The 26,792-nt window shown below is 39.4% G+C and overlaps 21 non-coding genes across 21 annotated transcripts; 10 read left to right on the top strand and 11 right to left on the bottom strand.

Moving 5' to 3' along the window:
• Positions 1-207: 207 nt before the first annotated feature.
• On the top strand, positions 208-279 carry TRNAQ-UUG (transfer RNA glutamine (anticodon UUG)). Its single transcript has one exon. It is a non-coding gene; the product is annotated as a tRNA-Gln (tRNA).
• A 913-nt stretch (positions 280-1,192) lies between these two features.
• Positions 1,193-1,264, bottom strand: TRNAQ-CUG (transfer RNA glutamine (anticodon CUG)). Its single transcript has one exon. It is a non-coding gene; the product is annotated as a tRNA-Gln (tRNA).
• A 2,386-nt stretch (positions 1,265-3,650) lies between these two features.
• Positions 3,651-3,722, top strand: TRNAQ-UUG (transfer RNA glutamine (anticodon UUG)). Its single transcript has one exon. It is a non-coding gene; the product is annotated as a tRNA-Gln (tRNA).
• An 881-nt stretch (positions 3,723-4,603) lies between these two features.
• Positions 4,604-4,675, bottom strand: TRNAQ-CUG (transfer RNA glutamine (anticodon CUG)). Its single transcript has one exon. It is a non-coding gene; the product is annotated as a tRNA-Gln (tRNA).
• A 259-nt stretch (positions 4,676-4,934) lies between these two features.
• Positions 4,935-5,006, top strand: TRNAQ-UUG (transfer RNA glutamine (anticodon UUG)). The gene has a single exon. It is a non-coding gene; the product is annotated as a tRNA-Gln (tRNA).
• Positions 5,007-5,919: 913 nt separating this feature from the next.
• TRNAQ-CUG (transfer RNA glutamine (anticodon CUG)) lies at positions 5,920-5,991 on the bottom strand. Its single transcript has one exon. It is a non-coding gene; the product is annotated as a tRNA-Gln (tRNA).
• A 2,377-nt stretch (positions 5,992-8,368) lies between these two features.
• TRNAQ-UUG (transfer RNA glutamine (anticodon UUG)) lies at positions 8,369-8,440 on the top strand. The gene has a single exon. It is a non-coding gene; the product is annotated as a tRNA-Gln (tRNA).
• Positions 8,441-9,347: 907 nt separating this feature from the next.
• Positions 9,348-9,419, bottom strand: TRNAQ-CUG (transfer RNA glutamine (anticodon CUG)). Its single transcript has one exon. It is a non-coding gene; the product is annotated as a tRNA-Gln (tRNA).
• A 259-nt stretch (positions 9,420-9,678) lies between these two features.
• On the top strand, positions 9,679-9,750 carry TRNAQ-UUG (transfer RNA glutamine (anticodon UUG)). The gene has a single exon. It is a non-coding gene; the product is annotated as a tRNA-Gln (tRNA).
• Positions 9,751-10,663: 913 nt separating this feature from the next.
• Positions 10,664-10,735, bottom strand: TRNAQ-CUG (transfer RNA glutamine (anticodon CUG)). Its single transcript has one exon. It is a non-coding gene; the product is annotated as a tRNA-Gln (tRNA).
• Positions 10,736-13,112: 2,377 nt separating this feature from the next.
• On the top strand, positions 13,113-13,184 carry TRNAQ-UUG (transfer RNA glutamine (anticodon UUG)). The gene has a single exon. It is a non-coding gene; the product is annotated as a tRNA-Gln (tRNA).
• An 881-nt stretch (positions 13,185-14,065) lies between these two features.
• Positions 14,066-14,137, bottom strand: TRNAQ-CUG (transfer RNA glutamine (anticodon CUG)). The gene has a single exon. It is a non-coding gene; the product is annotated as a tRNA-Gln (tRNA).
• A 1,237-nt stretch (positions 14,138-15,374) lies between these two features.
• Positions 15,375-15,446, bottom strand: TRNAQ-CUG (transfer RNA glutamine (anticodon CUG)). The gene has a single exon. It is a non-coding gene; the product is annotated as a tRNA-Gln (tRNA).
• Positions 15,447-17,808: 2,362 nt separating this feature from the next.
• Positions 17,809-17,880, top strand: TRNAQ-UUG (transfer RNA glutamine (anticodon UUG)). The gene has a single exon. It is a non-coding gene; the product is annotated as a tRNA-Gln (tRNA).
• A 913-nt stretch (positions 17,881-18,793) lies between these two features.
• Positions 18,794-18,865, bottom strand: TRNAQ-CUG (transfer RNA glutamine (anticodon CUG)). Its single transcript has one exon. It is a non-coding gene; the product is annotated as a tRNA-Gln (tRNA).
• Positions 18,866-19,124: 259 nt separating this feature from the next.
• On the top strand, positions 19,125-19,196 carry TRNAQ-UUG (transfer RNA glutamine (anticodon UUG)). Its single transcript has one exon. It is a non-coding gene; the product is annotated as a tRNA-Gln (tRNA).
• Positions 19,197-20,109: 913 nt separating this feature from the next.
• On the bottom strand, positions 20,110-20,181 carry TRNAQ-CUG (transfer RNA glutamine (anticodon CUG)). The gene has a single exon. It is a non-coding gene; the product is annotated as a tRNA-Gln (tRNA).
• A 2,386-nt stretch (positions 20,182-22,567) lies between these two features.
• TRNAQ-UUG (transfer RNA glutamine (anticodon UUG)) lies at positions 22,568-22,640 on the top strand. The gene has a single exon. It is a non-coding gene; the product is annotated as a tRNA-Gln (tRNA).
• A 913-nt stretch (positions 22,641-23,553) lies between these two features.
• TRNAQ-CUG (transfer RNA glutamine (anticodon CUG)) lies at positions 23,554-23,625 on the bottom strand. Its single transcript has one exon. It is a non-coding gene; the product is annotated as a tRNA-Gln (tRNA).
• A 259-nt stretch (positions 23,626-23,884) lies between these two features.
• TRNAP-UGG (transfer RNA proline (anticodon UGG)) lies at positions 23,885-23,956 on the top strand. Its single transcript has one exon. It is a non-coding gene; the product is annotated as a tRNA-Pro (tRNA).
• A 913-nt stretch (positions 23,957-24,869) lies between these two features.
• On the bottom strand, positions 24,870-24,941 carry TRNAQ-CUG (transfer RNA glutamine (anticodon CUG)). The gene has a single exon. It is a non-coding gene; the product is annotated as a tRNA-Gln (tRNA).
• Between the last annotated feature and the right edge of the window lie 1,851 nt (positions 24,942-26,792).

Consider the following 26,792-nt stretch of genomic DNA (forward strand, 5'->3'; position numbering starts at 1 on the left):
AGAAAATATGTAATATTCCTATATCATTAGACTCCAGAGGAAGAATTTGATCCAAATGAGACATGAAGCCAGTACTTTGCGATTGCACAGCATCCAACAGCAACAGTGCTGCTTCGATATAATATCAGTAAACGGTTACTATAGGTCAGTAAAAATCTTGACTGTGCCCTATATTCTCATTGCCCTTATGAAGCTCTGCTCAACAAGGGTTCCATGGTGTAATGGTTAGCACTTTGGACTTTGAATCCAGCGATCCGAGTTCAAGTCTCGGTGGAACCTCTCTCTTGCTCTAACACACTTTGTCTCCTTGTTGTCTTAAATTATAGGCCAAAGATAGTAATATTCATAAGGTTAGTGGTGTAGGGTATTCATTTTCGCTCTCACTCTCTGGCATAACTTTTCATAAAAATCCACTTTTGTGCCTAGCACCTTAACCTTTATGCATTTTTTTTAAATGTATGAACAGTGAGGTCATTCTGAGTCGATGGGCAGATCTGCATCGGAAACATACATAAAAGATTTGAAATTTTCAAACTTAACTCAATGTTAAGAAACATGCTCAATCTGTGACCCAATGGATTCTCTTTTTACTTGAAGATGCAGCAACAACATTAATAATACCATTTTGGGAAAAGCAGCTCTATTGTATCGCCATTCTCTTTCAAAATTGTTAAAGGGTTAATCCTATGAAAAGCGACCACATTCAGAATCAATGATATTAATCAAGCGTCTTAACAGTCTTTACATGTTTGTAAAATGAAGGTATCAGTTTGAGATGAAAAATAGAACGAAGAACACACTTTTCTTAATTCACAAAAGGCCTGAGGTGTATAAATACTGTTTGTACCGACCAAGGGCCCATTCGTGAATGTACTTACTTTAGTTGGATCATACCTTTCTTCAAAGAAGACATCCACAATAAACGATAAGGGAAAGGTTCGACTGATGGTAAACTCTTACAGAGATTTGAATGCAAATTATTGGATTCAACCTCCAGGGTGCTACCATTACACCATGGGTCTTTCACACCACAGAAAGTGGTGGGTTTCATTGTGGCTAAAGAGCGTCATCCATGGAAAATCTTTCTTTTTTCAAATGCACCCAGGGAATAATGCTATGAAAGTGGGCGACACAGCAGCGTCATTGCTATTAAAACAAGACACTGAGAGGAAAACAAACACAGTAATTCCCAAGGTCCCACCGAGATTTGAACTCAGATCGCTGGATTCAGAGTCCAGAGTGCTAACCATTACACCATGGAACCTACATACTTAGTGACATGATGAACGTCATTGCAGCAAAAAAAGCGCCTTTTAGAGAATGTATGCAATATTCTTTTATCTTATGCCTCCAGAGGAAGAATCCTATCCAAATGAGCTGTAAAGCAAAGAGTTTGCTATTGCGCAACAACCAACTAAACAGTTCCACATTTGCATAATATCCGTGGGCTAGGAATATGAGTTTGTTAAAATGATGCATGAGATCTCGATTCTCATTTCTGTTACAACTCTGTCAGGTTGCACCAGCAAGGGGCCCATGGTGTAATGGTTAGCAAAGAACATTACTGAAGGGCCCCTCGGCCAGCCAGAAAGCCAAAATGGAGAGAACGGGCATGAACTGGTTGTGAATGAGCTTCAAAATGCGTTCACAGGTAATTGAACTGGTGATCTCCTCAGTTTATACACCTGGAACTCCTGTCAATAGCAACAGTCGGCAGCTGGGTTGCAAGACATTTCGTCGAAAAAAATTTGTCGACAGGACAAATGGTCGAAACCATTTGGTCGAAAACCAAATGGTCGAATTGCTTTTGTTTTTTATTTTCACATTTTTTTTTTGGGGGGTGGGGGTTGGGGGGGTCCCCGCCAACCCCCTTTTTTTCTAAAAAAAACCCTTTTTTTCCCTAAACTACAACCTAAAAAATATATATATATATAAATTAAAAAATCAACCATTTGGCTTTCGACCAAATTACGTCGACCAAATGTCTTTCGACGAAATGTCTTTCGACGAAATGTCCGGACAGCGGCAGCTGGTCTGTGTCAATAATGGCAATTTGATTTTGCCATTTTCACAACTCCCTAATAAATGAACAAAATGTTCCATTTGTAGGCACAGTTACATGCTATGGTATGTATACCATGCTTAATAACCACCATAGGAGGCTCAGAGCACCATCCGCATTCTTACGTACAAAACATGTAAGGAAATAATCAGATCTTTTGCTCTGCAGGAGTCAGGCTTCTTTAAAGCCTGACAAAGTGGCAGAGTGCCATTGTAAACTGAGGCATGATGAAACCATGCCCAAGAACCCAGGCAGGTTAAACCCTTCCACTCATGCCCCTAGGCCCCGACGGCCACGAACGGCCAGGTTCTATAGACAGGGCAGCTGGCATGGATTATGGACACTTTTAACATAGGGTGGTTTTTCAACCTTATCTCCTCTGGGAGCAAAGCGCTGGACAGGGTTTCCTGTACGTTTTTGAGGTTCGCAGGGATCTATGTGTGGATGTTTCTTGGTGTGAAAAGCATGACACCTTTTGGGGTGACACCAGGCTCTTCTGGGAGTTAATTTGCATAATCTCTACTTTCTATTTTATGTGACATGGGCTGCAGTTACATTGTTCTGTTAATAGAGGGCAACACACAGGTCATAGTTCCAAACAGGGGTGCACGGTCTGCTTGCTAGCTTACATTTACAGTTCTATTTGGGATTCACCGCCTTTTCATAAACTGAGTACTCTTCCGGAGTATTTCTAACTTATGTAGGTGTTTTGGGGGTGTTACGTGCCTTTGTATGACTGCTGCAAACCACTTGATATTAGACATTGATTGGAAACGACATAAAAAATCCTGACACATATTGTAAGCGGACATAAAATGACCTATATTAGCTAATATAAGTAAACAGACATCACTCCCCCCTCCCCACAAAAAGGGATGTATGCGTACACAAAAAATAAAAATGAAAAACAAGCAAGTACTGCAGTTAAAATCTAAAAATGTAAATTCAGTTACATGATCATGACTCGGAAGGGGAAGTTAAAAAGTAAAAAAACACAAGGTAGGAGAGAGGTTAGCTTTACATGCCATGAGGGAGGAAGAGGTCTTCCAAGCACTGTTGTGTATGTTGGTCAATCCCTCTGAAACGCAAAAGGGATGTGCACATAGAAATCAAAGCAGAGTCATCCAGAGAGACTATTTAATTCTTTTTTTTTCAAATTCTCAAAAGGAAGCTGCTATCAAATTGAACTATTCATCACAGCCACTGCTAGGAAATCTATGTGCATAAAATGACAATACACCCAAAGGAAAACAAAATATAGCTATAACATGTCAGATTACTAAATTCAGAGTCCAGCCTACTAACCATTAGACCATGGAACCTAAATACTTCCGCAAATGCTGAACTTCATTATGCCAAAACAGAGGCAGTCAGAAACAATATTTAATATTGCTTAATCATATGCCTCAAGAGGAAGAATTTGATCTACATGCTCTATAAAGCACAGAGATTGCTATAGCACAACGTCAATCGACAACATCGCTGTGTTTGTATGATATCAGTCAATTGGGACTATGAATCTGTACAAATTGTAAATGTGCTCTATATTGCCATTTCTGATTCAACGCTCTCAGGTGCATCTTGCAGGGGTTCCATGGTGTAATGGTTAGCACTTTGGACTTTGAATCCAACGATCCGAGTTCAAGTCTCGGTGGAACCGTTATCTTGCTCTTACACTCCATTTTCTAATTTCTCAAATTACAATTCAACAGAGTTAATATTCAGAAGTTCAGTCGACTCTCTCTGCACGACATTCCATTTAAATGTACTTTGGTGCCTGATACCAATACAGTGATGCAACTACATATCGTTAATGTACAATCCCTAAGGTCAATCAGAGTGGGCACCCAGATATCTCTCAGAAACATTTTCCACAGATGAATAATGTCCAACCTTAACTCTATGAAAAGAAAAATGTACACACTATGTGCAGTAGATTCTCTGCTCACTGGAACATGCAGAAACAACATTGATGTGAAAAGATTGGAAAAAGCCCTATTTTATTAACATTAAAAAATGTTATACAATTATTTTGGTGAATCATATTCACTTTCACAATCATTCCTATGTTTCAAGCAATTTGATGGTCTTATTAAATGTGTAAAAAATGTAATTCTTTGAGTTGACAAACTGTATGGAGAGCAAACTTTTTATAACTTACAAGAGTTATGAGTTCTAGAAAGTAGTGCATTTACTGATCAAGTGCCCTTGTTTAAATGTACTTACTTTATTTGGATCACACCTTTCTCGAAAGAAGAAATAAACTCTAAATTATCAGGAAACAATTCAACTGATTTTAGGGGCCTCCTGGGCTTTCAATGCAAATCGCTGAGATCAAAAGCCAGTTTAATAGCCATTATACCTTGGAGCTTTGGAGATATGAGAGTGGGCAGTTTCTTTGTGGCAAAAGAGAGTCATCCCCAGAAACTATTAATATTCTTTGGTCAAAGAAGACTGCCATCAAAGTGGGCTGTAAAGCAAAGCTATTGCTGTTATATCTATCTGCAAATGAAAGGCAACTCTAAAAGAGAAGCAGCCCCAAGGTCCCACCGAGACTTGAACTCGGATCGCTGGATTCAGAGTCCAGAGTGCTAACCATTACACCATGGAACCCACATATTCAGTAGCATGATACACTTCATTCTGGAAAAACAGAGCACATCAGAGAAAATATGTAATATTCCTATATCATTAGACTCCAGAGGAAGAATTTGATCCAAATGAGACATGAAGCCAGTACTTTGCGATTGCACAGCATCCAACAGCAACAGTGCTGCTTCGATATAATATCAGTAAACGGTTACTATAGGTCAGTAAAAATCTTGACTGTGCCCTATATTCTCATTGCCCTTATGAAGCTCTGCTCAACAAGGGTTCCATGGTGTAATGGTTAGCACTTTGGACTTTGAATCCAGCGATCCGAGTTCAAGTCTCGGTGGAACCTCTCTCTTGCTCTAACACACTTTGTCTCCTTGTTGTCTTAAATTATAGGCCAAAGATAGTAATATTCATAAGGTTAGTGGTGTAGGGTATTCATTTTCGCTCTCACTCTCTGGCATAACTTTTCATAAAAATCCACTTTTGTGCCTAGCACCTTAACCTTTATGCATTTTTTTTAAATGTATGAACAGTGAGGTCATTCTGAGTCGATGGGCAGATCTGCATCGGAAACATACATAAAAGATTTGAAATTTTCAAACTTAACTCAATGTTAAGAAACATGCTCAATCTGTGACCCAATGGATTCTCTTTTTACTTGAAGATGCAGCAACAACATTAATAATACCATTTTGGGAAAAGCAGCTCTATTGTATCGCCATTCTCTTTCAAAATTGTTAAAGGGTTAATCCTATGAAAAGCGACCACATTCAGAATCAATGATATTAATCAAGCGTCTTAACAGTCTTTACATGTTTGTAAAATGAAGGTATCAGTTTGAGATGAAAAATAGAACGAAGAACACACTTTTCTTAATTCACAAAAGGCCTGAGGTGTATAAATACTGTTTGTACCGACCAAGGGCCCATTCGTGAATGTACTTACTTTAGTTGGATCATACCTTTCTTCAAAGAAGACATCCACAATAAACGATAAGGGAAAGGTTCGACTGATGGTAAACTCTTACAGAGATTTGAATGCAAATTATTGGATTCAACCTCCAGGGTGCTACCATTACACCATGGGTCTTTCACACCACAGAAAGTGGTGGGTTTCATTGTGGCTAAAGAGCGTCATCCATGGAAAATCTTTCTTTTTTCAAATGCACCCAGGGAATAATGCTATGAAAGTGGGCGACACAGCAGCGTCATTGCTATTAAAACAAGACACTGAGAGGAAAACAAACACAGTAATTCCCAAGGTCCCACCGAGATTTGAACTCGGATCGCTGGATTCAGAGTCCAGAGTGCTAACCATTACACCATGGAACCTACATACTTAGTGACATGATGAACGTCATTGCAGCAAAAAAAGCGCCTTTTAGAGAATGTATGCAATATTCTTTTATCTTATGCCTCCAGAGGAAGAATCCTATCCAAATGAGCTGTAAAGCAAAGAGTTTGCTATTGCGCAACAACCAACTAAACAGTTCCACATTTGCATAATATCCGTGGGCTAGGAATATGAGTTTGTTAAAATGATGCATGAGATCTCGATTCTCATTTCTGTTACAACTCTGTCAGGTTGCACCAGCAAGGGGCCCATGGTGTAATGGTTAGCAAAGAACATTACTGAAGGGCCCCTCGGCCAGCCAGAAAGCCAAAATGGAGAGAACGGGCATGAACTGGTTGTGAATGAGCTTCAAAATGCGTTCACAGGTAATTGAACTGGTGATCTCCTCAGTTTATACACCTGGAACTCCTGTCAATAGCAACAGTCGGCAGCTGGGTTGCAAGACATTTAGTCGAAAAAAATTTGTCGACAGGACAAATGGTCGAAACCATTTGGTCGAAAACCAAATGGTCGAATTGCTTTTGTTTTTTATTTTCACATTTTTTTTTTGGGGGGTGGGGGTTGGGGGGTTCCCCGCCAACCCCCTTTTTTTCTAAAAAAACCCCTTTATTTCCCTAAACTACAACCTAAAAAATATATATATATATAAATTAAAAAATCGACCATTTGGCTTTCGACCAAATTACGTCGACCAAATGTCTTTCGACGAAATGTCTTTCGACGAAATGTCCGGACAGCGGCAGCTGGTCTGTGTCAATAATGGCAATTTGATTTTGCCATTTTCACAACTCCCTAATAAATGAACAAAATGTTCCATTTGTAGGCACAGTTACATGCTATGGTATGTATACCATGCTTAATAACCACCATAGGAGGCTCAGAGCACCATCCGCATTCTTACGTACAAAACATGTAAGGAAATAATCAGATCTTTTGCTCTGCAGGAGTCAGGCTTCTTTAAAGCCTGACAAAGTGGCAGAGTGCCATTGTAAACTGAGGCATGATGAAACCATGCCCAAGAACCCAGGCAGGTTAAACCCTTCCACTCATGCCCCTAGGCCCCGAACGGGCAGGTTCTATAGACAGGGCAGCTGGCATGGATTATGGACACTTTTAACATAGGGTGGTTTTTCAACCTTATCTCCTCTGGGAGCAAAGCGCTGGACAGGGTTTCCTGTACGTTTTTGAGGTTCGCAGGGATCTATGTGTGGATGTTTCTTGGTGTGAAAAGCATGACACCTTTTGGGGTGACACCAGGCTCTTCTGGGAGTTAATTTGCATAATCTCTACTTTCTATTTTATGTGACATGGGCTGCAGTTACATTGTTCTGTTAATAGAGGGCAACACACAGGTCATAGTTCCAAACAGGGGTGCACGGTCTGCTTGCTAGCTTACATTTACAGTTCTATTTGGGATTCACCGCCTTTTCATAAACTGAGTACTCTTCCGGAGTATTTCTAACTTATGTAGGTGTTTTGGGGGTGTTACGTGCCTTTGTATGACTGCTGCAAACCACTTGATATTAGACATTGATTGGAAACGACATAAAAAATCCTGACACATATTGTAAGCGGACATAAAATGACCTATATTAGCTAATATAAGTAAACAGACATCACTCCCCCCTCCCCACAAAAAGGGATGTATGCGTACACAAAAAATAAAAATGAAAAACAAGCAACTACTGCAGTTAAAATCTAAAAATGTAAATTCAGTTACATGATCATGACTCGGAAGGGGAAGTTAAAAAGTAAAAAAACACAAGGTAGGAGAGAGGTTAGCTTTACATGCCATGAGGGAGGAAGAGGTCTTCCAAGCACTGTTGTGTATGTAGGTCAATCCCTCTGAAACGCAAAAGGGATGTGCACATAGAAATCAAAGCAGAGTCATCCAGAGAGACTATTTAATTCTTTTTTTTTCAAATTCTCAAAAGGAAGCTGCTATCAAATTGAACTATTCATCACAGCCACTGCTAGGAAATCTATGTGCATAAAATGACAATACACCCAAAGGAAAACAAAATATAGCTATAACATGTCAGATTACTAAATTCAGAGTCCAGCCTACTAACCATTAGACCATGGAACCTAAATACTTCCGCAAATGCTGAACTTCATTATGCCAAAACAGAGGCAGTCAGAAACAATATTTAATATTGCTTAATCATATGCCTCAAGAGGAAGAATTTGATCTACATGCTCTATAAAGCACAGAGATTGCTATAGCACAACGTCAATCGACAACATCGCTGTGTTTGTATGATATCAGTCAATTGGGACTATGAATCTGTACAAATTGTAAATGTGCTCTATATTGCCATTTCTGATTCAACGCTCTCAGGTGCATCTTGCAGGGGTTCCATGGTGTAATGGTTAGCACTTTGGACTTTGAATCCAACGATCCGAGTTCAAGTCTCGGTGGAACCGTTATCTTGCTCTTACACTCCATTTTCTAATTTCTCAAATTACAATTCAACAGAGTTAATATTCAGAAGTTCAGTCGACTCAGGTAGCCGTTTTCACACTCTCTCTCTCTCTGCACGACATTACATTTAAATGCACTTTGGTGCCTGATACCAATACAGTGATGCAACTACATATCGTTAATGTACAATCCCTAAGGTCAATCAGAGTGGGCACCCAGATATCTCTCAGAAACATTTTCCACAGATGAATAATGTCCAACCTTAACTCTATGAAAAGAAAAATGTACACACTATGTGCAGTAGATTCTCTGCTCACTGGAACATGCAGAAACAACATTGATGTGAAAAGATTGGAAAAAGCCCTATTTTATTAACATTAAAAAATGTTATACAATTATTTTGGTGAATCATATTCACTTTCACAATCATTCCTATGTTTCAAGCAATTTGATGGTCTTATTAAATGTGTAAAAAATGTAATTCTTTGAGTTGACAAACTGTATGGAGAGCAAACTTTTTATAACTTACAAGAGTTATGAGTTCTAGAAAGTAGTGCATTTACTGATCAAGTGCCCTTGTTTAAATGTACTTACTTTATTTGGATCACACCTTTCTCGAAAGAAGAAATAAACTCTAAATTATCAGGAAACAATTCAACTGATTTTAGGGGCCTCCTGGGCTATCAATGCAAATCACTGAGATCAAAAGCCAGTTTAATAGCCATTATACCTTGGAGCTTTGGAGATATGAGAGTGGGCAGTTTCTTTGTGGCAAAAGAGAGTCATCCCCAGAAACTATTAATATTCTTTGGTCAAAGAAGACTGCCATCAAAGTGGGCTGTAAAGCAAAGCTATTGCTGTTATATCTATCTGCAAATGAAAGGCAACTCTAAAAGAGAAGCAGCCCCAAGGTCCCACCGAGACTTGAACTCGGATCGCTGGATTCAGAGTCCAGAGTGCTAACCATTACACCATGGAACCCACATATTCAGTAGCATGATACACTTCATTCTGGAAAAACAGAGCACATCAGAGAAAATATGTAATATTCCTATATCATTAGACTCCAGAGGAAGAATTTGATCCAAATGAGACATGAAGCCAGTACTTTGCGATTGCACAGCATCCAACAGCAACAGTGCTGCTTCGATATAATATCAGTAAACGGTTACTATAGGTCAGTAAAAATCTTGACTGTGCCCTATATTCTCATTGCCCTTATGAAGCTCTGCTCAACAAGGGTTCCATGGTGTAATGGTTAGCACTTTGGACTTTGAATCCAGCGATCCGAGTTCAAGTCTCGGTGGAACCTCTCTCTTGCTCTAACACACTTTGTCTCCTTGTTGTCTTAAATTATAGGCCAAAGATAGTAATATTCATAAGGTTAGTGGTGTAGGGTATTCATTTTCGCTCTCACTCTCTGGCATAACTTTTCATAAAAATCCACTTTTGTGCCTAGCACCTTAACCTTTATGCATTTTTTTTAAATGTATGAACAGTGAGGTCATTCTGAGTCGATGGGCAGATCTGCATCGGAAACATACATAAAAGATTTGAAATTTTCAAACTTAACTCAATGTTAAGAAACATGCTCAATCTGTGACCCAATGGATTCTCTTTTTACTTGAAGATGCAGCAACAACATTAATAATACCATTTTGGGAAAAGCAGCTCTATTGTATCGCCATTCTCTTTCAAAATTGTTAAAGGGTTAATCCTATGAAAAGCGACCACATTCAGAATCAATGATATTAATCAAGCGTCTTAACAGTCTTTACATGTTTGTAAAATGAAGGTATCAGTTTGAGATGAAAAATAGAACGAAGAACACACTTTTCTTAATTCACAAAAGGCCTGAGGTGTATAAATACTGTTTGTACCGACCAAGGGCCCATTCGTGAATGTACTTACTTTAGTTGGATCATACCTTTCTTCAAAGAAGACATCCACAATAAACGATAAGGGAAAGGTTCGACTGATGGTAAACTCTTACAGAGATTTGAATGCAAATTATTGGATTCAACCTCCAGGGTGCTACCATTACACCATGGGTCTTTCACACCACAGAAAGTGGTGGGTTTCATTGTGGCTAAAGAGCGTCATCCATGGAAAATCTTTCTTTTTTCAAATGCACCCAGGGAATAATGCTATGAAAGTGGGCGACACAGCAGCGTCATTGCTATTAAAACAAGACACTGAGAGGAAAACAAACACAGTAATTCCCAAGGTCCCACCGAGATTTGAACTCGGATCGCTGGATTCAGAGTCCAGAGTGCTAACCATTACACCATGGAACCTACATACTTAGTGACATGATGAACGTCATTGCAGCAAAAAAAGCGCCTTTTAGAGAATGTATGCAATATTCTTTTATCTTATGCCTCCAGAGGAAGAATCCTATCCAAATGAGCTGTAAAGCAAAGAGTTTGCTATTGCGCAACAACCAACTAAACAGTTCCACATTTGCATAATATCCGTGGGCTAGGAATATGAGTTTGTTAAAATGATGCATGAGATCTCGATTCTCATTTCTGTTACAACTCTGTCAGGTTGCACCAGCAAGGGGCCCATGGTGTAATGGTTAGCAAAGAACATTACTGAAGGGCCCCTCGGCCAGCCAGAAAGCCAAAATGGAGAGAACGGGCATGAACTGGTTGTGAATGAGCTTCAAAATGCGTTCACAGGTAATTGAACTGGTGATCTCCTCAGTTTATACACCTGGAACTCCTGTCAATAGCAACAGTCGGCAGCTGGGTTGCAAGACATTTCGTCGAAAAAAATTTGTCGACAGGACAAATGGTCGAAACCATTTGGTCGAAAACCAAATGGTCGAATTGCTTTTGTTTTTTATTTTCACATTTTTTTTTTGGGGGTAGGGGGTTGGGGGGGTCCCCGCCAACCCCCTTTTTTTCTAAAAAAAACCCTTTTTTTCCCTAAACTACAACCTAAAAAATATATATATATATAAATTAAAAAATCGACCATTTGGCTTTCGACCAAATTACGTCGACCAAATGTCTTTCGACGAAATGTCTTTCGACGAAATGTCCGGACAGCGGCAGCTGGTCTGTGTCAATAATGGCAATTTGATTTTGCCATTTTCACAACTCCCTAATAAATGAACAAAATGTTCCATTTGTAGGCACAGTTACATGCTATGGTATGTATACCATGCTTAATAACCACCATAGGAGGCTCAGAGCACCATCCGCATTCTTACGTACAAAACATGTAAGGAAATAATCAGATCTTTTGCTCTGCAGGAGTCAGGCTTCTTTAAAGCCTGACAAAGTGGCAGAGTGCCATTGTAAACTGAGGCATGATGAAACCATGCCCAAGAACCCAGGCAGGTTAAACCCTTCCACTCATGCCCCTAGGCCCCGAACGGCCAGGTTCTATAGACAGGGCAGCTGGCATGGATTATGGACACTTTTAACATAGGGTGGTTTTTCAACCTTATCTCCTCTGGGAGCAAAGCGCTGGACAGGGTTTCCTGTACGTTTTTGAGGTTCGCAGGGATCTATGTGTGGATGTTTCTTGGTGTGAAAAGCATGACACCTTTTGGGGTGACACCAGGCTCTTCTGGGAGTTAATTTGCATAATCTCTACTTTCTATTTTATGTGACATGGGCTGCAGTTACATTGTTCTGTTAATAGAGGGCAACACACAGGTCATAGTTCCAAACAGGGGTGCACGGTCTGCTTGCTAGCTTACATTTACAGTTCTATTTGGGATTCACCGCCTTTTCATAAACTGAGTACTCTTCCGGAGTATTTCTAACTTATGTAGGTGTTTTGGGGGTGTTACGTGCCTTTGTATGACTGCTGCAAACCACTTGATATTAGACATTGATTGGAAACGACATAAAAAATCCTGACACATATTGTAAGCGGACATAAAATGACCTATATTAGCTAATATAAGTAAACAGACATCACTCCCCCCTCCCCACAAAAAGGGATGTATGCGTACACAAAAAATAAAAATGAAAAACAAGCAACTACTGCAGTTAAAATCTAAAAATGTAAATTCAGTTACATGATCATGACTCGGAAGGGGAAGTTAAAAAGTAAAAAAACACAAGGTAGGAGAGAGGTTAGCTTTACATGCCATGAGGGAGGAAGAGGTCTTCCAAGCACTGTTGTGTATGTTGGTCAATCCCTCTGAAACGCAAAAGGGATGTGCACATAGAAATCAAAGCAGAGTCATCCAGAGAGACTATTTAATTCTTTTTTTTTCAAATTCTCAAAAGGAAGCTGCTATCAAATTGAACTATTCATCACAGCCACTGCTAGGAAATCTATGTGCATAAAATGACAATACACCCAAAGGAAAACAAAATATAGCTATAACATGTCAGATTACTAAATTCAGAGTCCAGCCTACTAACCATTAGACCATGGAACCTAAATACTTCCGCAAATGCTGAACTTCATTATGCCAAAACAGAGGCAGTCAGAAACAATATTTAATATTGCTTAATCATATGCCTCAAGAGGAAGAATTTGATCTACATGCTCTATAAAGCACAGAGATTGCTATAGCACAACGTCAATCGACAACATCGCTGTGTTTGTATGATATCAGTCAATTGGGACTATGAATCTGTACAAATTGTAAATGTGCTCTATATTGCCATTTCTGATTCAACGCTCTCAGGTGCATCTTGCAGGGGTTCCATGGTGTAATGGTTAGCACTTTGGACTTTGAATCCAACGATCCGAGTTCAAGTCTCGGTGGAACCGTTATCTTGCTCTTACACTCCATTTTCTAATTTCTCAAATTACAATTCAACAGAGTTAATATTCAGAAGTTCAGTCGACTCTCTCTGCACGACATTCCATTTAAATGTACTTTGGTGCCTGATACCAATACAGTGATGCAACTACATATCGTTAATGTACAATCCCTAAGGTCAATCAGAGTGGGCACCCAGATATCTCTCAGAAACATTTTCCACAGATGAATAATGTCCAACCTTAACTCTATGAAAAGAAAAATGTACACACTATGTGCAGTAGATTCTCTGCTCACTGGAACATGCAGAAACAACATTGATGTGAAAAGATTGGAAAAAGCCCTATTTTATTAACATTAAAAAATGTTATACAATTATTTTGGTGAATCATATTCACTTTCACAATCATTCCTATGTTTCAAGCAATTTGATGGTCTTATTAAATGTGTAAAAAATGTAATTCTTTGAGTTGACAAACTGTATGGAGAGCAAACTTTTTATAACTTACAAGAGTTATGAGTTCTAGAAAGTAGTGCATTTACTGATCAAGTGCCCTTGTTTAAATGTACTTACTTTATTTGGATCACACCTTTCTCGAAAGAAGAAATAAACTCTAAATTATCAGGAAACAATTCAACTGATTTTAGGGGCCTCCTGGGCTTTCAATGCAAATCGCTGAGATCAAAAGCCAGTTTAATAGCCATTATACCTTGGAGCTTTGGAGATATGAGAGTGGGCAGTTTCTTTGTGGCAAAAGAGAGTCATCCCCAGAAACTATTAATATTCTTTGGTCAAAGAAGACTGCCATCAAAGTGGGCTGTAAAGCAAAGCTATTGCTGTTATATCTATCTGCAAATGAAAGGCAACTCTAAAAGAGAAGCAGCCCCAAGGTCCCACCGAGACTTGAACTCGGATCGCTGGATTCAGAGTCCAGAGTGCTAACCATTACACCATGGAACCCACATATTCAGTAGCATGATACACTTCATTCTGGAAAAACAGAGCACATCAGAGAAAATATGTAATATTCCTATATCATTAGACTCCAGAGGAAGAATTTGATCCAAATGAGACATGAAGCCAGTACTTTGCGATTGCACAGCATCCAACAGCAACAGTGCTGCTTCGATATAATATCAGTAAACGGTTACTATAGGTCAGTAAAAATCTTGACTGTGCCCTATATTCTCATTGCCCTTATGAAGCTCTGCTCAACAAGGGTTCCATGGTGTAATGGTTAGCACTTTGGACTTTGAATGCAGCGATCAAGTCTCGGTGGAACCTCTCTCTTGCTCTAACACACTTTGTCTCCTTGTTGTCTTAAATTATAGGCCAAAGATAGTAATATTCATAAGGTTAGTGGTGTAGGGTATTCATTTTCGCTCTCACTCTCTGGCATAACTTTTCATAAAAATCCACTTTTGTGCCTAGCACCTTAACCTTTATGCATTTTTTTTAAATGTATGAACAGTGAGGTCATTCTGAGTCGATGGGCAGATCTGCATCGGAAACATACATAAAAGATTTGAAATTTTCAAACTTAACTCAATGTTAAGAAACATGCTCAATCTGTGACCCAATGGATTCTCTTTTTACTTGAAGATGCAGCAACAACATTAATAATACCATTTTGGGAAAAGCAGCTCTATTGTATCGCCATTCTCTTTCAAAATTGTTAAAGGGTTAATCCTATGAAAAGCGACCACATTCAGAATCAATGATATTAATCAAGCGTCTTAACAGTCTTTACATGTTTGTAAAATGAAGGTATCAGTTTGAGATGAAAAATAGAACGAAGAACACACTTTTCTTAATTCACAAAAGGCCTGAGGTGTATAAATACTGTTTGTACCGACCAAGGGCCCATTCGTGAATGTACTTACTTTAGTTGGATCATACCTTTCTTCAAAGAAGACATCCACAATAAACGATAAGGGAAAGGTTCGACTGATGGTAAACTCTTACAGAGATTTGAATGCAAATTATTGGATTCAACCTCCAGAGTGCTACCATTACACCATGGGTCTTTCACACCACAGAAAGTGGTGGGTTTCATTGTGGCTAAAGAGCGTCATCCATGGAAAATCTTTCTTTTTTCAAATGCACCCAGGGAATAATGCTATGAAAGTGGGCGACACAGCAGCGTCATTGCTATTAAAACAAGACACTGAGAGGAAAACAAACACAGTAATTCCCAAGGTCCCACCGAGATTTGAACTCGGATCGCTGGATTCAGAGTCCAGAGTGCTAACCATTACACCATGGAACCTACATACTTAGTGACATGATGAACGTCATTGCAGCAAAAAAAGCGCCTTTTAGAGAATGTATGCAATATTCTTTTATCTTATGCCTCCAGAGGAAGAATCCTATCCAAATGAGCTGTAAAGCAAAGAGTTTGCTATTGCGCAACAACCAACTAAACAGTTCCACATTTGCATAATATCCGTGGGCTAGGAATATGAGTTTGTTAAAATGATGCATGAGATCTCGATTCTCATTTCTGTTACAACTCTGTCAGGTTGCACCAGCAAGGGGCCCATGGTGTAATGGTTAGCAAAGAACATTACTGAAGGGCCCCTCGGCCAGCCAGAAAGCCAAAATGGAGAGAACGGGCATGAACTGGTTGTGAATGAGCTTCAAAATGCGTTCACAGGTAATTGAACTGGTGATCTCCTCAGTTTATACACCTGGAACTCCTGTCAATAGCAACAGTCGGCAGCTGGGTTGCAAGACATTTCGTCGAAAAAAATTTGTCGACAGGACAAATGGTCGAAACCATTTGGTCGAAAACCAAATGGTCGAATTGCTTTTGTTTTTTATTTTCACATTTTTTTTTTGGGGGGTGGGGGTTGGGGGGGTCCCCGCCAACCCCCTTTTTTTCTAAAAAAACCCCTTTTTTTCCCTAAACTACAACCTAAAAAATATATATATATATAAATTAAAAAATCGACCATTTGGCATTCGACCAAATTACGTCGACCAAATGTCTTTCGACGAAATGTCCGGACAGCGGCAGCTGGTCTGTGTCAATAATGGCAATTTGATTTTGCCATTTTCACAACTCCCTAATAAATGAACAAAATGTTCCATTTGTAGGCACAGTTACATGCTATGGTATGTATACCATGCTTAATAACCACCATAGGAGGTTCAGAGCACCATCCGCATTCTTACGTACAAAACATGTAAGGAAATAATCAGATCTTTTGCTCTGCAGGAGTCAGGCTTCTTTAAAGCCTGACAAAGTGGCAGAGTGCCATTGTAAACTGAGGCATGATGAAACCATGCCCAAGAACCCAGGCAGGTTAAACCCTTCCACTCATGCCCCTAGGCCCCGAACGGCCAGGTTCTATAGACAGGGCAGCTGGCATGGATTATGGACACTTTTAACATAGGGTGGTTTTTCAACCTTATCTCCTCTGGGAGCAAAGCGCTGGACAGGGTTTCCTGTACGTTTTTGAGGTTCGCAGGGATCTATGTGTGGATGTTTCTTGGTGTGAAAAGCATGACACCTTTTGGGGTGACACCAGGCTCTTCTGGGAGTTAATTTGCATAATCTCTACTTTCTATTTTATGTGACATGGGCTGCAGTTACATTGTTCTGTTAATAGAGGGCAACACACAGGTCATAGTTCCAAACAGGGGTGCACGGTCTGCTTGCTAGCTTACATTTACAGTTCTATTTGGGATTCACCGCCTTTTCATAAACTGAGTACTCTTCCGGAGTATTTCTAACTTATGTAGGTGTTTTGGGGGTGTTACGTGCCTTTGTATGACTGCTGCAAACCACTTGATATTAGACATTGATTGGAAACGACATAAAAAATCCTGACACATATTGTAAGCGGACATAAAATGACCTATATTAGCTAATATAAGTAAACAGACATCACTCCCCCCTCCCCACAAAAAGGGATGTATGCGTACACAAAAAATAAAAATGAAAAACAAGCAACTACTGCAGTTAAAATCTAAAAATGTAAATTCAGTTACATGATCATGACTCGGAAGGGGAAGTTAAAAAGTAAAAAAACACAAGGTAGGAGAGAGGTTAGCTTTACATGCCATGAGGGAGGAAGAGGTCTTCCAAGCACTGTTGTGTATGTAGGTCAATCCCTCTGAAACGCAAAAGGGATGTGCACATAGAAATCAAAGCAGAGTCATCCAGAGAGACTATTTAATTCTTTTTTTTTCAAATTCTCAAAAGGAAGCTGCTATCAAATTGAACTATTCATCACAGCCACTGCTAGGAAATCTATGTGCATAAAATGACAATACACCCAAAGGAAAACAAAATATAGCTATAACATGTCAGATTACTAAATTCAGAGTCCAGCCTACTAACCATTAGACCATGGAACCTAAATACTTCCGCAAATGCTGAACTTCATTATGCCAAAACAGAGGCAGTCAGAAACAATATTTAATATTGCTTAATCATATGCCTCAAGAGGAAGAATTTGATCTACATGCTCTATAAAGCACAGAGATTGCTATAGCACAACGTCAATCGACAACATCGCTGTGTTTGTATGATATCAGTCAATTGGGACTATGAATCTGTACAAATTGTAAATGTGCTCTATATTGCCATTTCTGATTCAACGCTCTCAGGTGCATCTTGCAGGGGTTCCATGGTGTAATGGTTAGCACTTTGGACTTTGAATCCAACGATCCGAGTTCAAGTCTCGGTGGAACCGTTATCTTGCTCTTACACTCCATTTTCTAATTTCTCAAATTACAATTCAACAGAGTTAATATTCAGAAGTTCAGTCAACTCAGGTAGCCGTTTTCACACTCTCTCTCTCTCTGCACGACATTACATTTAAATGCACTTTGGTGCCTGATACCAATACAGTGATGCAACTACATATCGTTAATGTACAATCCCTAAGGTCAATCAGAGTGGGCACCCAGATATCTCTCAGAAACATTTTCCACAGATGAATAATGTCCAACCTTAACTCTATGAAAAGAAAAATGTACACACTATGTGCAGTAGATTCTCTGCTCACTGGAACATGCAGAAACAACATTGATGTGAAAAGATTGGAAAAAGCCCTATTTTATTAACATTAAAAAATGTTATACAATTATTTTGGTGAATCATATTCACTTTCACAATCATTCCTATGTTTCAAGCAATTTGATGGTCTTATTAAATGTGTAAAAAATGTAATTCTTTGAGTTGACAAACTGTATGGAGAGCAAACTTTTTATAACTTACAAGAGTTATGAGTTCTAGAAAGTAGTGCATTTACTGATGAAGTACCCTTGTTTAAATGTACTTACTTTATTTGGATCACACCTTTCTCGAAAGAAGAAATAAACTCTAAATTATCAGGAAACAATTCAACTGATTTTAGAGGCCTCCTGGGCTTTCAATGCAAATCGCTGAGATCAAAAGCCAGTTTAATAGCCATTATACCTTGGAGCTTTGGAGATATGAGAGTGGGCAGTTTCTTTGTGGCAAAAGAGAGTCATCCCCAGACCCAGAAACTATTAATATTCTTTGGTCAAAGAAGACTGCCATCAAAGTGGGCTGTAAAGCAAAGCTATTGCTGTTATATCTATCTGCAAATGAAAGGCAACTCTAAAAGAGAAGCAGCCCCAAGGTCCCACCGAGACTTGAACTCGGATCGCTGGATTCAGAGTCCAGAGTGCTAACCATTACTCCATGGAACCCACATATTCAGTAGCATGATGCACTTCATTCTGGAAAAACAGAGCACATCAGAGAAAATATGTAATATTCCTATATCATTAGACTCCAGAGGAAGAATTTAATCCAAATGAGACATGAAGCCAATACTTTGCGATTGCACAGCATCCAACAGCAACAGTGCTGCTTCGATATAATATCAGTAAACGGTTACTATAGGTCAGTAAAAATCTTGACTGTGCCCTATATTCTCATTGCCCTTATGAAGCTCTGCTCAACAAGGGTTCCATGGTGTAATGGTTAGCACTTTGGACTTTGAATCCAGCGATCCGAGTTCAAGTCTCGGTGGAACCTCTCTCTTGCTCTAACACACTTTGTCTCCTTGTTGTCTTAAATTATAGGCCAAAGATAGTAATATTCATAAGGTTAGTGGTGTAGGGTATTCATTTTCGCTCTCACTCTCTGGCATAACTTTTCATAAAAATCCACTTTTGTGCCTAGCACCTTAACCTTTATGCATTTTTTTTAAATGTATGAACAGTGAGGTCATTCTGAGTCGATGGGCAGATCTGCATCGGAAACATACATAAAAGATTTGAAATTTTCAAACTTAACTCAATGTTAAGAAACATGCTCAATCTGTGACCCAATGGATTCTCTTTTTACTTGAAGATGCAGCAACAACATTAATAATACCATTTTGGGAAAAGCAGCTCTATTGTATCGCCATTCTCTTTCAAAATTGTTAAAGGGTTAATCCTATGAAAAGCGACCACATTCAGAATCAATGATATTAATCAAGCGTCTTAACAGTCTTTACATGTTTGTAAAATGAAGGTATCAGTTTGAGATGAAAAATAGAACGAAGAACACACTTTTCTTAATTCACAAAAGGCCTGAGGTGTATAAATACTGTTTGTACCGACCAAGGGCCCATTCGTGAATGTACTTACTTTAGTTGGATCATACCTTTCTTCAAAGAAGACATCCACAATAAACGATAAGGGAAAGGTTCGACTGATGGTAAACTCTTACAGAGATTTGAATGCAAATTATTGGATTCAACCTCCAGGGTGCTACCATTACACCATGGGTCTTTCACACCACAGAAAGTGGTGGGTTTCATTGTGGCTAAAGAGCGTCATCCATGGAAAATCTTTCTTTTTTCAAATGCACCCAGGGAATAATGCTATGAAAGTGGGCGACACAGCAGCGTCATTGCTATTAAAACAAAACACTGAGAGGAAAACAAACACAGTAATTCCCAAGGTCCCACCGAGATTTGAACTCGGATCGCTGGATTCAGAGTCCAGAGTGCTAACCATTACACCATGGAACCTACATACTTAGTGACATGATGAACGTCATTGCAGCAAAAAAAGCGCCTTTTAGAGAATGTATGCAATATTCTTTTATCTTATGCCTCCAGAGGAAGAATCCTATCCAAATGAGCTGTAAAGCAAAGAGTTTGCTATTGCGCAACAACCAACTAAACAGTTCCACATTTGCAAAATATCCGTGGGCTAGGAATATGAGTTTGTTAAAATGATGCATGAGATCTCGATTCTCATTTCTGTTACAACTCTGTCAGGTTGCACCAGCAAGGGGCCCATGGTGTAATGGTTAGCAAAGAACATTACTGAAGGGCCCCTCGGCCAGCCAGAAAGCCAAAATGGAGAGAACGGGCATGAACTGGTTGTGAATGAGCTTCAAAATGCGTTCACAGGTAATTGAACTGGTGATCTCCTCAGTTTATACACCTGGAACTCCTGTCAATAGCAACAGTCGGCAGCTGGGTTGCAAGACATTTCGTCGAAAAAAATTTGTCGACAGGACAAATGGTCGAAACCATTTGGTCGAAAACCAAATGGTCGAATTGCTTTTGTTTTTTATTTTCACATTTTTTTTTGGGGGGGTGGGGGTTGGGGGGGTCCCCGCCAACCCCCTTTTTTTCTAAAAAAAACCCTTTTTTTCCCTAAACTACAACCTAAAAAATATATATATATATAAATTAAAAAATCGACCATTTGGCTTTCGACCAAATTACGTCGACCAAATGTCTTTCGACGAAATGTCTTTCGACGAAATGTCCGGACAGCGGCAGCTGGTCTGTGTCAATAATGGCAATTTGATTTTGCCATTTTCACAACTCCCTAATAAATGAACAAAATGTTCCATTTGTAGGCACAGTTACATGCTATGGTATGTATACCATGCTTAATAACCACCATAGGAGGCTCAGAGCACCATCCGCATTCTTACGTACAAAACATGTAAGGAAATAATCAGATCTTTTGCTCTGCAGGAGTCAGGCTTCTTTAAAGCCTGACAAAGTGGCAGAGTGCCATTGTAAACTGAGGCATGATGAAACCATGCCCAAGAACCCAGGCAGGTTAAACCCTTCCACTCATGCCCCTAGGCCCCGAACGTCCACGAACGGCCAGGTTCTATAGACAGGGCAGCTGGCATGGATTATGGACACTTTTAACATAGGGTGGTTTTTCAACCTTATCTCCTCTGGGAGCAAAGCGCTGGACAGAGTTTCCTGTACGTTTTTGAGGTTCGCAGGGATCTATGTGTGGATGTTTCTTGGTGTGAAAAGCATGACACCTTTTGGGGTGACACCAGGCTCTTCTGGGAGTTAATTTGCATAATCTCTACTTTCTATTTTATGTGACATGGGCTGCAGTTACATTGTTCTGTTAATAGAGGGCAACACACAGGTCATAGTTCCAAACAGGGGTGCACGGTCTGCTTGCTAGCTTACATTTACAGTTCTATTTGGGATTCACCGCCTTTTCATAAACTGAGTACTCTTCCGGAGTATTTCTAACTTATGTAGGTGTTTTGGGGGTGTTACGTGCCTTTGTATGACTGCTGCAAACCACTTGATATTAGACATTGATTGGAAACGACATAAAAAATCCTGACACATATTGTAAGCGGACATAAAATGACCTATATTAGCTAATATAAGTAAACAGACATCACTCCCCCCTCCCCACAAAAAGGGATGTATGCGTACACAAAAAATAAAAATGAAAAACAAGCAACTACTGCAGTTAAAATCTAAAAATGTAAATTCAGTTACATGATCATGACTCGGAAGGGGAAGTTAAAAAGTAAAAAAACACAAGGTAGGAGAGAGGTTAGCTTTACATGCCATGAGGGAGGAAGAGGTCTTCCAAGCACTGTTGTGTATGTTGGTCAAAACCTCTGAAACGCAAAAGGGATGTGCACATAGAAATCAAAGCAGAGTCATCCAGAGAGACTATTTAATTCTTTTTTTTTCAAATTCTCAAAAGGAAGCTGCTATCAAATTGAACTATTCATCACAGCCACTGCTAGGAAATCTATGTGCATAAAATGACAATACACCCAAAGGAAAACAAAATATAGCTATAACATGTCAGATTACTAAATTCAGAGTCCAGCCTACTAACCATTAGACCATGGAACCTAAATACTTCCGCAAATGCTGAACTTCATTATGCCAAAACAGAGGCAGTCAGAAACAATATTTAATATTGCTTAATCATATGCCTCAAGAGGAAGAATTTGATCTACATGCTCTATAAAGCACAGAGATTGCTATAGCACAACGTCAATCGACAACATCGCTGTGTTTGTATGATATCAGTCAATTGGGACTATGAATCTGTAAAAATTGTAAATGTGCTCTATATTGCCATTTCTGATTCAACGCTCTCAGGTGCATCTTGCAAGGATTCCATGGTGTAATGGTTAGCACTTTGGACTTTGAATCCAATGATCCGAGTTCAAGTCTCGGTGGAACCGTTATCTTGCTCTTACACTCCATTTTCTAATTTCTCAAATTACAATTCAACAGAGTTAATATTCAGAAGTTCAGTCGACTCAGGTAGCCGTTTTCACACTCTCTCTCTCTCTGCACGACATTACATTTAAATGCACTTTGGTGCCTGATACCAATACAGTGATGCAACTACATATCGTTAATGTACAATCCCTAAGGTCAATCAGAGTGGGCACCCAGATATCTCTCAGAAACATTTTCCACAGATGAATAATGTCCAACCTTAACTCTATGAAAAGAAAAATGTACACACTATGTGCAGTAGATTCTCTGCTCACTGGAACATGCAGAAACAACATTGATGTGAAAAGATTGGAAAAAGCCCTATTTTATTAACATTAAAAAATGTTATACAATTATTTTGGTGAATCATATTCACTTTCACAATCATTCCTATGTTTCAAGCAATTTGATGGTCTTATTAAATGTGTAAAAAATGTAATTCTTTGAGTTGACAAACTGTATGGAGAGCAAACTTTTTATAATTTACAAGAGTTATGAGTTCTAGAAAGTAGTGCATTTACTGATCAAGTGCCCTTGTTTAAATGTACTTACTTTATTTGGATCACACCTTTCTCGAAAGAAGAAATAAACTCTAAATTATCAGGAAACAATTCAACTGATTTTAGAGGCCTCCTGGGCTTTCAATGCAAATCGCTGAGATCAAAAGCCAGTTTAATAGCCATTATACCTTGGAGCTTTGGAGATATGAGAGTGGGCAGTTTCTTTGTGGCAAAAGAGAGTCATCCCCAGACCCAGAAACTATTAATATTCTTTGGTCAAAGAAGACTGCCATCAAAGTGGGCTGTAAAGCAAAGCTATTGCTGTTATATCTATCTGCAAATGAAAGGCAACTCTAAAAGAGAAGCAGCCCCAAGGTCCCACCGAGACTTGAACTCGGATCGCTGGATTCAGAGTCCAGAGTGCTAACCATTACTCCATGGAACCCACATATTCAGTAGCATGATGCACTTCATTCTGGAAAAACAGAGCACATCAGAGAAAATATGTAATATTCCTATATCATTAGACTCCAGAGGAAGAATTTAATCCAAATGAGACATGAAGCCAATACTTTGCGATTGCACAGCATCCAACAGCAACAGTGCTGCTTCGATATAATATCAGTAAACGGTTACTATAGGTCAGTAAAAATCTTGACTGTGCCCTATATTCTCATTGCCCTTATGAAGCTCTGCTCAACAAGGGTTCCATGGTGTAATGGTTAGCACTTTGGACTTGGAATCCAGCGATCCGAGTTCAAGTCTCGGTGGAACCTCTCTCTTGCTCTAACACACTTTGTCTCCTTGTTGTCTTAAATTATAGGCCAAAGATAGTAATATTCATAAGGTTAGTGGTGTAGGGTATTCATTTTCGCTCTCACTCTATGGCATAACTTTTCATAAAAATCCACTTTTGTGCCTAGCACCTTAACCTTTATGCATTTTTTTTAAATGTATGAACAGTGAGGTCATTCTGAGTCGATGGGCAGATCTGCATCGGAAACATACATAAAAGATTTGAAATTTTCAAACTTAACTCAATGTTAAGAAACATGCTCAATCTGTGACCCAATGGATTCTCTTTTTACTTGAAGATGCAGCAACAACATTAATAATACCATTTTGGGAAAAGCAGCTCTATTGTATCGCCATTCTCTTTCAAAATTGTTAAAGGGTTAATCCTATGAAAAGCGACCACATTCAGAATCAATGATATTAATCAAGCGTCTTAACAGTCTTTACATGTTTGTAAAATGAAGGTATCAGTTTGAGATGAAAAATAGAACGAAGAACACACTTTTCTTAATTCACAAAAGGCCTGAGGTGTATAAATACTGTTTGTACCGACCAAGGGCCCATTCGTGAATGTACTTACTTTAGTTGGATCATACCTTTCTTCAAAGAAGACATCCACAATAAACGATAAGGGAAAGGTTCGACTGATGGTAAACTCTTACAGAGATTTGAATGCAAATTATTGGATTCAACCTCCAGGGTGCTACCATTACACCATGGGTCTTTCACACCACAGAAAGTGGTGGGTTTCATTGTGGCTAAAGAGCGTCATCCATGGAAAATCTTTCTTTTTTCAAATGCACCCAGGGAATAATGCTATGAAAGTGGGCGACACAGCAGCGTCATTGCTATTAAAACAAGACACTGAGAGGAAAACAAACACAGTAATTCCCAAGGTCCCACCGAGATTTGAACTCGGATCGCTGGATTCAGAGTCCAGAGTGCTAACCATTACACCATGGAACCTACATACTTAGTGACATGATGAACGTCATTGCAGCAAAAAAAGCGCCTTTTAGAGAATGTATGCAATATTCTTTTATCTTATGCCTCCAGAGGAAGAATCCTATCCAAATGAGCTGTAAAGCAAAGAGTTTGCTATTGCGCAACAACCAACTAAACAGTTCCACATTTGCATAATATCCGTGGGCTAGGAATATGAGTTTGTTAAAATGATGCATGAGATCTCGATTCTCATTTCTGTTACAACTCTGTCAGGTTGCACCAGCAAGGGGCCCATGGTGTAATGGTTAGCAAAGAACATTACTGAAGGGCCCCTCGGCCAGCCAGAAAGCCAAAATGGAGAGAACGGGCATGAACTGGTTGTGAATGAGCTTCAAAATGCGTTCACAGGTAATTGAACTGGTGATCTCCTCAGTTTATACACCTGGAACTCCTGTCAATAGCAACAGTCGGCAGCTGGGTTGCAAGACATTTCGTCGAAAAAAATTTGTCGACAGGACAAATGGTCGAAACCATTTGGTCGAAAACCAAATGGTCGAATTGCTTTTGTTTTTTATTTTCACATTTTTTTTTTGGGGGTTGGGGGTTGGGGGGGTCCCCGCCAACCCCCTTTTTTTCTAAAAAAAACCCTTTTTTTCCCTAAACTACAACCTAAAAAATATATATATATATAAATTAAAAAATCGACCATTTGGCTTTCGATCAAATTACGTCGACCAAATGTCTTTCGACGAAATGTCTTTCGACGAAATGTCCGGACAGCGGCAGCTGGTCTGTGTCAATAATGGCAATTTGATTTTGCCATTTTCACAACTCTCTAATAAATGAACAAAATGTTCCATTTGTAGGCACAGTTACATGCTATGGTATGTATACCATGCTTAATAACCACCATAGGAGGCTCAGAGCACCATCCGCATTCTTACGTACAAAACATGTAAGGAAATAATCAGATCTTTTGCTCTGCAGGAGTCAGGCTTCTTTAAAGCCTGACAAAGTGGCAGAGTGCCATTGTAAACTGAGGCATGATGAAACCATGCCCAAGAACCCAGGCAGGTTAAACCCTTCCACTCATGCCCCTAGGCCCCGACGGCCACGAACTGCCAGGTTCTATAGACAGGGCAGCTGGCATGGATTATGGACACTTTTAACATAGGGTGGTTTTTCAACCTTATCTCCTCTGGGAGCAAAGCGCTGGACAGGGTTTCCTGTACGTTTTTGAGGTTCGCAGGGATCTATGTGTGGATGTTTCTTGGTGTGAAAAGCATGACACCTTTTGGGGTGACACCAGGCTCTTCTGGGAGTTAATTTGCATAATCTCTACTTTCTATTTTATGTGACATGGGCTGCAGTTACATTGTTCTGTTAATAGAGGGCAACACACAGGTCATAGTTCCAAACAGGGGTGCACGGTCTGCTTGCTAGCTTACATTTACAGTTCTATTTGGGATTCACCGCCTTTTCATAAACTGAGTACTCTTCCGGAGTATTTCTAACTTATGTAGGTGTTTTGGGGGTGTTACGTGCCTTTGTATGACTGCTGCAAACCACTTGATATTAGACATTGATTGGAAACGACATAAAAAATCCTGACACATATTGTAAGCGGACATAAAATGACCTATATTAGCTAATATAAGTAAACAGACATCACTCCCCCCTCCCCACAAAAAGGGATGTATGCGTACACAAAAAATAAAAATGAAAAACAAGCAACTACTGCAGTTAAAATCTAAAAATGTAAATTCAGTTACATGATCATGACTCGGAAGGGGAAGTTAAAAAGTAAAAAAACACAAGGTAGGAGAGAGGTTAGCTTTACATGCCATGAGGGAGGAAGAGGTCTTCCAAGCA

This window comes from Ambystoma mexicanum, chromosome 5p, assembly GCF_040938575.1.
Source record: "Ambystoma mexicanum isolate Mex_15411 chromosome 5p, UKY_AmexF1_1, whole genome shotgun sequence".
NCBI classification, from domain to species: domain Eukaryota; kingdom Metazoa; phylum Chordata; class Amphibia; order Caudata; family Ambystomatidae; genus Ambystoma; species Ambystoma mexicanum.